Source organism: Sciurus vulgaris, assembly GCF_902686455.1.
Source record: "Sciurus vulgaris genome assembly, chromosome: 13".
NCBI classification, from domain to species: Eukaryota; Metazoa; Chordata; class Mammalia; order Rodentia; family Sciuridae; genus Sciurus; species Sciurus vulgaris.
In genome coordinates this window covers 5141940-5154675 of record NC_136474.1, presented here as the reverse complement: position 1 = coordinate 5154675, position 12736 = coordinate 5141940, and the positions used below count along the sequence as shown (strand labels likewise).

The 12736-nt window shown below is 37.5% G+C and overlaps 1 long non-coding RNA gene across 6 annotated transcripts in view; it reads left to right on the top strand.

The window, feature by feature from the left end:
* Positions 1-12736, top strand: part of LOC306643020 — a 97624-nt gene that overhangs the window by 20817 nt on the left and 64071 nt on the right. For 5 of the 6 annotated variants that reach the window (XR_013758775.1, XR_013758776.1, XR_013758777.1 and 2 more), the window contains exon 4: positions 3489-3589. This is a non-coding gene — a long non-coding RNA (uncharacterized lncRNA). Of the gene's footprint in view, positions 1-3488; positions 3590-3814; positions 4438-12736 lie in introns of those variants that run through there. The other variant, XR_013758780.1, reaches the window with a different exon arrangement.

Genomic DNA, 12736 nt, shown 5'->3' with positions numbered 1-12736 from the left:
AGGACAACAGTCAATATGGGTAGAGAAAAATGGTGGACCCTATACACAGCCAAGTAGAGCTATGTCTAAAGCTTTGGGGCCTGGCAGATTCCACAACACCACATCTGCCTTGAAAAGCACATGAGGAATGGGTTAGGGCTTTACCCACTCTCCAAGTGGCCCCTTGAGTTCACTTCCAGGTAACCCCCAAAGCACAGAGCAAGTTACACAAGACACCCTAAAAATGAACAACACACAGAGTTCCCCCATCCCCATGTCATTTAAATTAATCTGGTTGACCCATAGAAAACAACAATGTATATTTAGTTTTTCCTATGTACACATATATAGATTTATTTATGGAAACCACTTCTCACCTCTATGGTGGCAGGAGCTGGGGATGCTAGAAGAGGTGAAAATAAAGGGCTCAGAGAAAGTAAAAAAGTGAAGAGGTAGCAGCAAATAAGGGAATGGATCCTTTTCTTTCAGATGGGGAGTACAGTAGCTCCACTGACACTCATCCTCCACACTCAGCTGGTAGGAAGATGGTGTCTGCAGGCAGTTTGAGGCACCCCAGTTGACAGCTCTAGTAGCCCCACTGGCTGTTGAAGGAGGTGTGAGGGGGGTAGGGTAGGCAGCAGGAGTGAGGGTGTTGGGAACTGGGAGAGCCATGAGAAGAAGTGGCAGGGCTGGGTAGGGAGGAGAAAGTGGCCAGCAGTGTGGCAGAGCTAGGAGCCTTGTTGCTCTATTGATTAAACCAATGAAATTCTTTATGACATATTAGACATTTCTGATTGGACTGCTTTTGTAACCCCCTTTTAAAAAAATCTTACAGTCCTTTTGAAGATGTCCAGAATTTTTACAATTGTAACAAAGTTTATGGGGGAGTTTAAAGCATCAGCCATTAAAGCTGCTTTATGAGTTTCAGTTCCAGTATTTTGACATGCCTTTATTAAATCAGAAAATGAAGTATCCACTATATGGCAAATAGATTTTATTACTTACTTACAATCTTGGTTGGCATTTACATAAGTCAGTTGTTTAGTCAGAATATTGGCAGCTTCCAAATTGTCTACTTGTCTTTCAATAACTTTATTCAATTGGTTAAGAAAATTAATGAAAGGCTCTCCTGTGACTTGTCCAATTACAGCAATGGATTTGGAAGGATTCCACGTGTCTGGGATCCTCCTCCATGTTTTACAAACTAAGGTTCTAATCTGGCAATGGCAGCTGTTGGCAACTGAGCGAATTGTAATGTCCTTCTTAGCCCCTTGCCAATCAAGTCATCATAATCAATATTATCATTGCCTTGAGCATTATCCTCAGCTTGAACACAGGCTAAATCAGAGTATTCTTGTAAAAGCACTGTATTTTAGGCAGGAAAAGTAACCATTTTCACCAAAGGTTTCCAATCATTGGGAACCAAGGCATAACCCTTACCCAGCACCTTTATCATATTAAGAGTGAAAATTATTATTTTTTCCACTCTCCAACACCATTCTTTTTAAATTTTTAAACACAGCAAAAGGCAATTGTTCACATTCTGACTGATTAGCATTATTTAATCTAATGGTGCAGACAATCAAAGTATGAGTTTCTCCGTCTGCAGTTGCCTGCCTGAGACATTCAGATAAATGAGAATGGACTGGGGGAGAAAAAGGAAGAGAGAGAAGAGTAGGAATGCAAGGAGATGGCTGAGAAAAAACTTCAATCTTAGAGACTACTTGAGAAGCTTGTAGCTCTGTCAATGCTATTTTTGAGATAGGATCTCAACAATAATACCAAGCATGTAACACATATACAGGAGCCCTTGGCTCTTCTTGCAATATTTTACCTATATATTCCCAATTTTGGGGTCTTAAGAACCCACTCTTCTGATTCCATAGACAGTAAAAAGTCTATTTCAAATAGCAAAGCAGCAAGATCAGAATTACTTACAGTATGTTTAGCATTATGAAGCAAATGAAGTTTAGCTCTATGATGTCATTGAGTGTCAGAGAGTGAATTCCCCATAACTTACCAGTGGGATCAGTATCAGCCAAGAGTGAAGCATATCAAAGCCTGTTTTAGGCAGTAAGCTATCCCCTTTTCCCATCAGCACATCCAGAAGTGTCTCTGTTCAGCACCCTAGCTGTAAAGGTTAATTGAGGTCCAGCTAAAAGGATTAAAGGAAGAGCTAATAAAGAGGCAAGAACACAGGATGGTGAAGAGCAAGAAGTGGTTTCTGTGAAAAAGCCAGTCTAGTTTATTATCTATTCCAGGGTCATATCAAGTAACTAAGGTTACATAGTACAGTTAGCTTTGCACATGTGCAGATCACATAACTTGCTTGCTTCTCAGAGTCCACTAGTACCAAATGTTATTACAAGAAGAAAATATCTCCAGGCCTCAAGGACAGAGGAATTGCAGAGCATTCCCAAGCCATTCAAACAGAGCACCTTTTGTCATGAGGAGTTTGCTGAAATCAAAGAACTCTCACTCCTCTGTACAATTGACTGACCTGAAATCCCTTCTTTTTTCTGCTGTATGATATCTGCAATGTGAAAAACCTGTGGCCAGTATGAAGTGAGACAGAATAACCTAGTTTTGGACACTTTTTGGTTGGAGCTTTCTGCTTTCACTCAGCATATTATTTCTTCTAATTTTGGGTCTGAGGAGAAATATTATTAGGAAATTTAATTCCTCAACACTAGCATGTAAAGAGATAGACCAGGCCCTGTAAGTCACTGATTATCAGGGAACCCATAACCCTCAAATCTGTAATGTGGCTCCTGTAAACTGAGGTATGATGAAGGGAGTCAAACTTGAGGGTGTAGTTCCAAAAGCACATGTATTTCATTTGTAGTATTTTATAAGTCACATAAAGGTAATATTCTCAAAAGGTTGTTATGTTATTAATATCAATTTCAACTCTATTTATGCTATCAGTGTGAATACTAAAAATATTTAAAATACTTTTGTGCCTTAGCTGTTGTTTTCATTGGATATTAATGTTTTAAAGGGTTGTTTCCCATTCATAGTTTAGTCTATCTTCTACCAAGAACAGAGAGCAGAAAAGTTACATAACATTTTATAGTAATTGCCATTATATTATTTTTATTCAGGAATAATATACTAGCATATATAATCCATAAAGAGAAATGGCTTTGTACAACAGGTTAAATGCAAATGTTCTACTGGTAGGACTAGATCCCACTTCTAGAAGGAAATATTGCCTTAAAATAGCAGCAGCTTGAGTCTCAGGTGTGCAATTCCCAGACCACAAAGAAAAAAAAAAAATAAGCTGCACACAATCACCTGTCATTCTGGCCTTATTCTTTTCTGGATTGGATATTATCCACTCTCAATCACACACATGTCTCCTTGATCTCAGACTTAAGAGGTATGGTCTGAATTCCCATCCAATCAGGAGCACTTAGATCTGTCCAATGTCTGAACTGCCAGGGAGTTGGGGATGGGTTTCCACTGGCTTCTCTGTTTCTGCTGAGTCCACCATATCTTCCTTTCAGCTCTAGGCTTCACTCTCCTGCTTTGGAGACCCAGTTTGATCCACTGTGCAGGGATTGAAGATCTCTAGGTACAAGTACTGGCTCCTGAGACCCCAAAAATTGTGAGTGGGCAGTGGCATGATGAGTCTGGGGAGGAAGGCTGATGGAAACAAATGTGGGACTGGCTGATGCAGGAACAGGAGCTAGCAAAATGGGACTCTGCCCAGTCTCTGGACTCTGCAGGCCTGAGCCCTCCTGTGGGGCAGTGTACCCTCAGTCCTGCTGGCCATCCAAATGGGGAGCACATCAGTGGCACATAACCCTCACTGCCTTCCTTATCCTTGTAGGGCATCCTTGACCCATACCTCAAATACTCTCTGGCAGATGTGTGCCTGTGGCTCAGCATCTTTTTGGTGCTGGTGATTAACAGGTGGGCACATTATCATGATCAAATCTCCACATGCCATTTTTCTTACAGGAGAGCAGCTGTGGTCTATAGGAACCTCACTTCCTCCTGAGCTAGTTAATTTTCAATTTTACTTTCTTCTTTACTTTTATTTTTATTGTGTTGCTAGATGTTGAACCTCAGGATACTTTACTACTGAGGTACATCCATAGAACTTTTATTTTTGAATTTTGAGAGAGGGTCTATGTTAGTTGGTGAGATTGGATTTGTTATGGTTTGATTTTTGTAGAATTTTCTATTACAATTAACTGTACAATTTTTTTCAAAATGTGTATTTAGTTTCTATTGTGATTTCTTGATGATTATTATAATAGTATAATTTCACAATATACATGAATGTACTCCTTTTCCTCTTATAATTGAAAAATTTCTTGGCTAAAATTATGTGTAATTTTGTGAATGAATTTTAGAACTCCATAATTTGGTTTCTTATTTCATTAAAAGTAAAACGTGAATGTTTTATAATTGCACTATACTTACACATAATATTTGGGTTCATTTTGACATAATCATAGAAATATGGAATATGGTTTGCTTCATTTTATTACCCAGTAGTTCCTCTTTTCCTCTTCTGTTACCATTTCCTCTTTTTCTTTTATTTATAGTTTTACAAGTTATTGCTTTATAGGTACATAAAAGTAGAATTTACTCTGATATATTTATATAGGTACATAATTTTACTGAGATATATTGTAGGTTAATTTAGGAGAAAATTGTCTTCTTTGTAATGATGAGTTTTATCATCTGCACAGGGGATGTGTGAGTGTGTTATTTGCTTCCAATATTTATTTTCTCACAAGTTAAACATTTTTTTCTTTCTAAACATGTATACATGTGAAATAAAATATTAATATTACACATATATAAAACTTAAACATGGTATTGTATATTTTTTTAAACTGGACATAATATAGCTAAAGATGTGAATGGCTCCTAGTAACCATTTTTTCTACAGATTATTTTTCATCTCTTCCAAGGTGCACATGCATTTGAACCATGCCCCTAGGTTTGTATGTTTGGTGTTTGGATGAGTTCTGTTGGGTTCTTACATGTTATCATGGTCACATATGCTGTAATTTCTAAAGTCTCTGTGACAGTGAGCATCATATATCTTCATTAGCAAGAGTTTCCACAAATGATAATAAAGTCCTCCTAAGTTTATGAATATTCATTTGCTTTATATCACCATCAATATTATAGTTTGTCTATAGTAAAATTTTATTTTATATTTCTCTAGATATTTCTAATATTTCTTTGGATTTTGAAATATTTATGTTTATTGAACACTTAGATATAGATATTCCCTGTATTAGTTGGCAGTTCAAGGCATTTGCCTGTGATTTTTTTGTGGTTTCTGTTTTCAAAAATTAAAAAAAAAATATTCAAAAAGGCAGATAAAGCTGGATTCCAAGGGAAAAAAAGTTTGCTTCTAATTAATAAAAAAACTTATATTTTATACCCCTGAGTTTGTATTGTAGGTATCTTTTATGTTTTATAGTTGGAGGTTATTTCAAATAAAATCTAGGGCTTCTCTTAGGAAATTCTAACAGGAAATATAAATAAGGAAAATCTCACTTTCCTATGGATTCAGAAAAGTGAATATTTTTACTAAAAATCATTGTTTAAGTAAATTCTTGAATGACACATTCACTATAACAGCCACTCCTCTTCCTTAAATGTTGGGATTAATGACACGTTAACTAACTCAGGCTAATTCCTTACTCCCTGGCGAGTGAGCAAGATCAAGGCCTCAAAGGCAGTTTCAAAAGCTAATGATGATAAATCGAACCACCACCAGGGATTCCGTGAACGTGATCAGCTTGTGGTTGCCATATAGTCCTATGGGACTCTCACCTGCATTAACTCCCCATGCCTTGCTGACCTTTAAGCTGATTGGTTACTGCCTAGCCTCCACCCTACATAAAAGCTGTGTGACTTCCTCAATAAACAAGTTCTTGCTGTGACTGGTGTCCCTGATGCATCTGATTGTCCTACGCCCAGAGGGATGGGTGCAGGTGGTCAGTCGGCCCTACCTTTCCCAGTCTGGCCTTGTTGGAGAGTGCCCCCTCCTCTTGCCTCTGGTCGAGAAGAGCAAGGGGGCTAAAGACCCCAACACTTAAAGATTTATTTTATAATGTTTTTGACAGTGAATCATGCATTCTCTTTTCTGGATTTTGGACACAAAACCATATAGAATAAGATTTGGCAAATCCTAGATATGTGCATCATAATTTATTGTTTTCTAAATGATATATAGTAGAGATAGCAACCAAAGGACATATATTTTTGGAAATAATTACATATTTTTTCTTCAAAAGTTCTCATGAGCATTTTAGATTTATTTCTTTTATGAGTCATATTCAGACTCTGGGCCTGTGATGTGCTTTTCTACACCCTGTAATCTCCTAGCATTAACTTGAAGAAATATAGGTTGATAGCTCAGTTTCTGGAGTTACTTAATATGAAAGATGGAAAAAAATACATTTGTTCTGCTCCTGGGATGTCTTCCCTAATTACTCTATTCAAAATGGAGAGAAAATAATATTTCTCCAGATGCATCCTCTATATCAGGAGCAAATCAACCTTTGAGGAGCTTTGAAGGAATTTCATATAGTTCTGCCTCTGGGTAGTTATCTCTGTGCAGCTGAACTGCCATTTAATATCCAGAAACTTGTGTTTTCTCATCACTAAAATGGGAATAGTTTTAGAGGACATAGATGAATCATGCTCCTCATGGAGGTTAGTAATACATGTATGTCACGAGCGGCAAGGAGGAGTCAATGAGAGAAAATTTGGCCCAAAATCAATTGGCTTTTATTTGATGCTGATCACACAATTATTTATAGTTAATTCTAACTTTTAGTCACACCAATATCACACATAACTTAATCACTAAATTATTGTAAGCACCGAATAAACAAGACTCACTCCTTACTGAGAGCAGTTCCTAAGGTCCACACCTGTGTGACGAGTCTTGAGTCAAAGGGCAGTGACTCCCAGAGGTCAGTCAGGAAGACAGCTCAGGAGATCTCACTGGGGGACTCCCTCCGGCTGGAGTCCTGATCAGCTAGGATGGTTGGAAGGTGAAGGAGGGCAACGAGGTCATGGCAGGCAGGCCAGGCAGAGACGTCTCAGGCAGGATGCACACAGGCAGCTCCGCTGTCACTTCCACAGGAATGTATTGGTCATGGTCAGGATGATGGATGTTCCAGCAAGCAATGAGCAAGTCAGTGAGTCCCCTTCAGGCTTGGTGCAAAACTGGCATCATTGGTGTAAAATGGTGACTGAAGCTAGGCTCATTCTGAGCCCTTTTAAATCCTTTTTATCATACCCGGTCAGCTGGTCTTGGTGCAAGGGAAGTCAGTTACCTTACTCCGGATCAGTTGCACGTGTCTTCAACTTGGGGCAACATCACATCATTACCTCATTACAGCACAGAGCACTCAAGTTACTTTTTGCAAGTTACACAGCACAGAGTCAAGAAGTTGTTTTTTGTAAGTTACACAGCACACAGAATGTCACACATTTATCTTTGCTCCTTACAGTGTATGTGCTGTAGCCACAGCTGACAAAGCACCTGGGAAACATTGTGTAGATACTGATTGTTTAACCATTATCTGCCACTTCCATGAATTTTTTTTTCAAAAGCTTATAATAACCTTTTCACTGCAGGCATGAATGCCATCCACAATCCCAACATAAAAGGTTGAATTTTTCTTGTCTAAATTCCAAATTTGAATTCTCTGGTGGTTAAAGGTGGTACAACTAATTGTGTTTCTTAGAGTGCTTTTACTCTGTGTCCCCAATAAAAGAGTTGTCTGTTCCATGCCTCTATCACCCATGTTCAACTATATTTAGAAAATGACCTAGAAATCTGTATTTTTTTCTGGAGCGTTGAGATTACTTCTGGCTGGTGTCATTACTTGTTATAAACTGAACCAGGATTTTCCCAGATTCTAAAAAAGGAACCCCATAAACAATCAGGTACTTAAAACATTTTGTTTATATGTATATATTTGTGTATTTTATGTATACACATAGGTTCAGGCAAGTCTCTTACCTGCTTTTCTTTTAGGCGAGGAATACAATTCCTTACCTCTATTTCTTCTCAGGTCCAAAAAACAGGAGAGACACTGCCCTGAGTGAAAGCAGGGAGCTTTAAGCAGAAAGCTTCCAGAGATAGGTTTTCTTCCTCAACATGCTGGCCATGGTCTATTACAGTCCAGATACCAGAAAGCAAGCAAAATATATTGATAATTATATATATGCACACACACAATCATAGAAACTCTGCTTTTTTGAGTAAGTGCCACTAATCAAATTCTAAAACAATAAGAAAAGTTGTATGAGTTGTATGGTGTAATGTAGGTTTTTGGAGTTTTCAATAAGACACTTTTTTTTTGTACTGGGGATTGAACTAGGGCACTTAACTACTGAGACACATCTTCATCACTTTTTCATATTTTGTTTAGTGACAAGTTCTTGCTAAGTTGCTGAGGCTGGTTTTGATCTTGCAGTCCACCTACCTCAGCTTTACAAGCTGCTGGGATTAGAGGTGTGTTCCACCATTCCTGGCCAAAAAAAAAAAAAAAAAAAATCTTGATTCCAAGTCCACTTGTTTATTGAGAGACTTTCATTGTAGGATGGAAAAAATATCATGAACTGGCAATTAGGTCTAAAGCCAAAATGCAAGATAAGTAGTTGATTTTTAGTCCTGAATCCTCACTGGCCTGTCAAAACCATGAGACCAAGGAGATAGGTCCCAATCATAAATCTTATTTTTTAAACTTTTTCTTTAGTCAAAAATGTTAAAAGGGGGAAAGGTATGTATGATACATATTTCAGCTACTATTCTCCACCTGAAATTATTCCACTTGGAGACAAAAATGTGTGAGATAATTTATTTTCATTATAAATCATACACTAAAAATAAGTATTATTTTACTTGATACACAGACAAGAGTCAAAGAATTTTACTCCTCTAATAGGTTGCAAATTATGGTAACTACATAATCTATTTAATTATCAAACTAAAACTATCACATGTAACTATCAAAGTCAAAAGTAAAATCAAATGTGTGTAGTAGTTATCTGATGCTTACATGTGCATCTATGAAGTCACACACACAGGTAGATTATATAGCTATAGTATGTTAGCATGAGATGTGTGGAGGATACAGAGGACAAAACATTTGTTGTTGCCCCTGTGTACCTCCTTCTCTGACCCAGACTGTAAGGGTGGGACCCTTCCTTCAGCAGCCATCATCACCACCATTCGTTCTCAGAAGATGGTCTAGATCACCAGTACTTTCTCTGTCTCCTAAAACAGGGCCTTGAAATGGACAAACAACATCTCAGAGACTTGTTCACAAAAATAGATTTTACTTTCAAGGTTACTATGTAGGGCAAGGAAAGGAAGCAAGGAAAAGGTGTGCTTGTCACTCCCAGTTCCATAGCAAAAAACATACCAGGAATTTTATATGAATGTGTGATCCTCCTCCTTAGCCACTGGGACTTTAGGTATGTGGCACCATGCCTGACTCAGATAATACCTTTAAAACCTGCAAAAATTACAACTCATCTCACAGAATTCATTTCAGTACTAATTCTTCAGTTCCTTTTAAAATATTGTTATTAAGAAGTTGAACTCTTGTTCACAAAAGGATTAAGGCAATAATTTTTACCCCTTCAGACAGCATTAGGGTATTCAAATATACAAAATGTAATTTTGCTTTCTTAATATTGCTTGAACTAACAGTAGAATAATTCCACCATTGTCCCTACCTTTGTTGGAAACACTCAAAAAAGTAATAGAGAGGCCCCTCCCCCTGATTCCCAGGCAATATGTTCCAAGACCCTCAAAGGATTTCTGAAAACATGAACACTACCAAATACCCCAACAGTGATTTTTTTCTAGGTAGCTTCATTGTTGCCACAGAGTACTAAAGGTAATCCATCCTTCATGTTTTATGCCCTGGTGCCTCCTTTGCATCACTATTCCATATGTTGGGAACTATGATTAAGTAAAATAGGCTTATTTGATCACAAACATGTGATACTCCAAAAATCTGATAACACATAGGTAGTATATACAGTATGGAGACACTCGACAAAGGTATGGTTTATGTCCTCAGAGGGATGGAAGACTTCCTGCTGAGAGGCTGAGTAGTGTGCCCAAGGTCACATGCTGTGATATATGAGAGCCAGGATTTGAACCCAGGCAGTCTGATTTTCCAGTTCACATTTTTAGGTACCTTTCTGATCATCAACTCTTTTAAATATTTACTAGTTACAAAATCCTAAAGATGTTAAGAATAGTGAGATTAAAAAAATTGTGCTAAATCAGTGACATTTTCCATGAACAATTCAGAAATAGTATTTTTGTTAGATTTAATCACTAGATATTATTTAAAAATTTCATGACTTCCACAATTATTTCTTCAAAATATCAAAGAAAGAACTAGATTTTACTCAGGACATTTACAATTTATTCAAAGTGTAATGGGTGAAGATCAAGCACTAAATAAGTAGACAGTCCACTCACAAAAAAGGATCAGAGAGGAGATAAAGGCAGGTTGACAATGCTTCCTTTCTCTTCAAATTTAATTAACATGAGTAATTGTTTCACATTTATTTATACACATAAAATTCTTAAATTTAACTGAAAATTAACTCAGTAAGTTTAACCCATAATCAGCAGCTTCAAACCAGATTATGATTTCTCTTTATTTGTCCATTTTAAAATTAAGAAAATCATAATAAAATATTGAGAGTGACTTACTTATTCAAAGCATTTGGCATGATAGATTTTCAGATAGAATGCCTAATTCTACAAAGCACAGAAAAATAAGTAATTTAAATCACTAAATTAGGAAATAATGGTTTCTCAGTAATTTTATAGAATGAAAGATAGATGTTAAAAAGACTATGAGCATAGTCTTCATAAAGGTGATTTCCTAAATACAAAAATAACTCAGCATAGACCATTCTCAAAATTGATTCATGCAATAAGTTATGGACCTCAACTATAAAAATGTATGCATTGCACATATCACCAGAAGACATAAGTTATCTCTCAGATATAATTATTTACCTGTTCTAATAATGGGCAAGTCTAGATGGAAGAAGGAAAGATCCATGCTCTCAAAAGCTAGAAAGTTAGTTGTAAGGATGCCTCCTCATTTATAAACTTCCAAGGTAAAACAGTGCAATACCATCAGCAAGTACTAAAACCAAGCATTAAAACATGAAGAAAAATCATTCTGGGTGAAGCATGAACTAGTGCTTCATTGGTTGTCTGATCCTAATCTTACTAATCTGTCCACAACACATTTTTCCCCAGGGAGCTTTCCAATTTATAACTTTATTGAGGGTAAAGCTGGGCCTCTTCCCAACCAGGCTGTAGAGCTGAGTTTGTTATGTTCAGGTTTTACACAAAGATGATGAATGCTCTAAAGAAAGGCTCCCCAGGCCTCTGCTCTCTTATCGCTTTTTTTCCTCATGCCTCCCAAACTCTGCCTCTGCTTTGCTGATCTCTTATTCATTTATTTTATACTGAATTCACTTCCTATTGACTCATGTCTCCTCAACAAAGCTGGAATTGGCTGAAAAGTCTGCTTCCTGGTCGCTGCATGCCAACAGGCTCCCCTGATGCCTCCTCGCGGGTGGCACTCCTGTGGCATCTTATCTCTGTTTTTCTATAAATATTGTAGATTATTAGGCTTGCATCTCTTCTCAGTAGAATCTCCCCCTTGAAGAGCTTGTCCATTAACATGGTTTCAAGTACTCCCTGCACAATGATGACTCCCACTCTGCTTATCCAGTTCCAGGTTTCCTGTGAGCTCCAGACCTGTGTGTATGCAAATATCCAATCTTTCTGCCTAGGGTTTTCATATGTGTCAAAGCCATTTGAATCCTGCTTTCTTAACTATAAAAAAAAGTTTACCAAAAAGCTCAAATCAGGCCCTGATTCCACTTTAAATTCAACCTATCTTCAAGAACTGACATTCTCCTCCTGACCTTTTTTTATTTGTCCACCCTACTTCATTTCTTCTACCCTGTCTTAACCAAGGCTTCCAGTGCCAATGGACAGGACATGTGCAGAAGCTTACCAAGTATTCTGTTACAATTTGACCCTTGATTTCCATTATTGAAAGAGTAGCCAGGTCTTCTTAAACAAAATTAGATCATAGCACTGCACATGGAAAAATCCAAACATGTTTCCCACCCAAAAGTCCCAGGTGACTACGACTCTGCTCATCTCACATGTACCACCCTCCTATTAGTAGTGCAGCCACTCTGGGTTTCTGGGTTTCTTTCAGGCCTTCGAACTCACCAGATTTCTGTTGACCTTACCTCCAAATGCTGTGCCAAATATTTAGCCCCATCTCTTTTTGTCACTGGGTCCTCTTTCAAATTTTGGTTGAAATGTTTAATCCTTGGACAGGTCTTCTCTGATTCTGTCCTGAGAATAGAAAGCAGTAGAATGTGGCAAAAATGAGGCATCTGACAAATACCTGTTGAATGAAAGAGTGTTCTTTCATTATTCCAAAGAACTCAGACCAGAAAATCACCAATAAAATCACTCAGTGAAGTATAATTATGCTCAGCAAAAGACAAGAGGAAAGAAAAAGAGCGGACTTAAGATCATGAATGTTGTCAAAATGCCATGCACTGTATATTACTTCTGTATTAAGTGTTAATGGACAAATAATTAAGACAAAGCTTCATGATTTCTGGAGCTAGAGAAGAGTTAAAAATGGGAATGACCACAAGTGTGTACATGGTTTACTTTCAGAGTAAA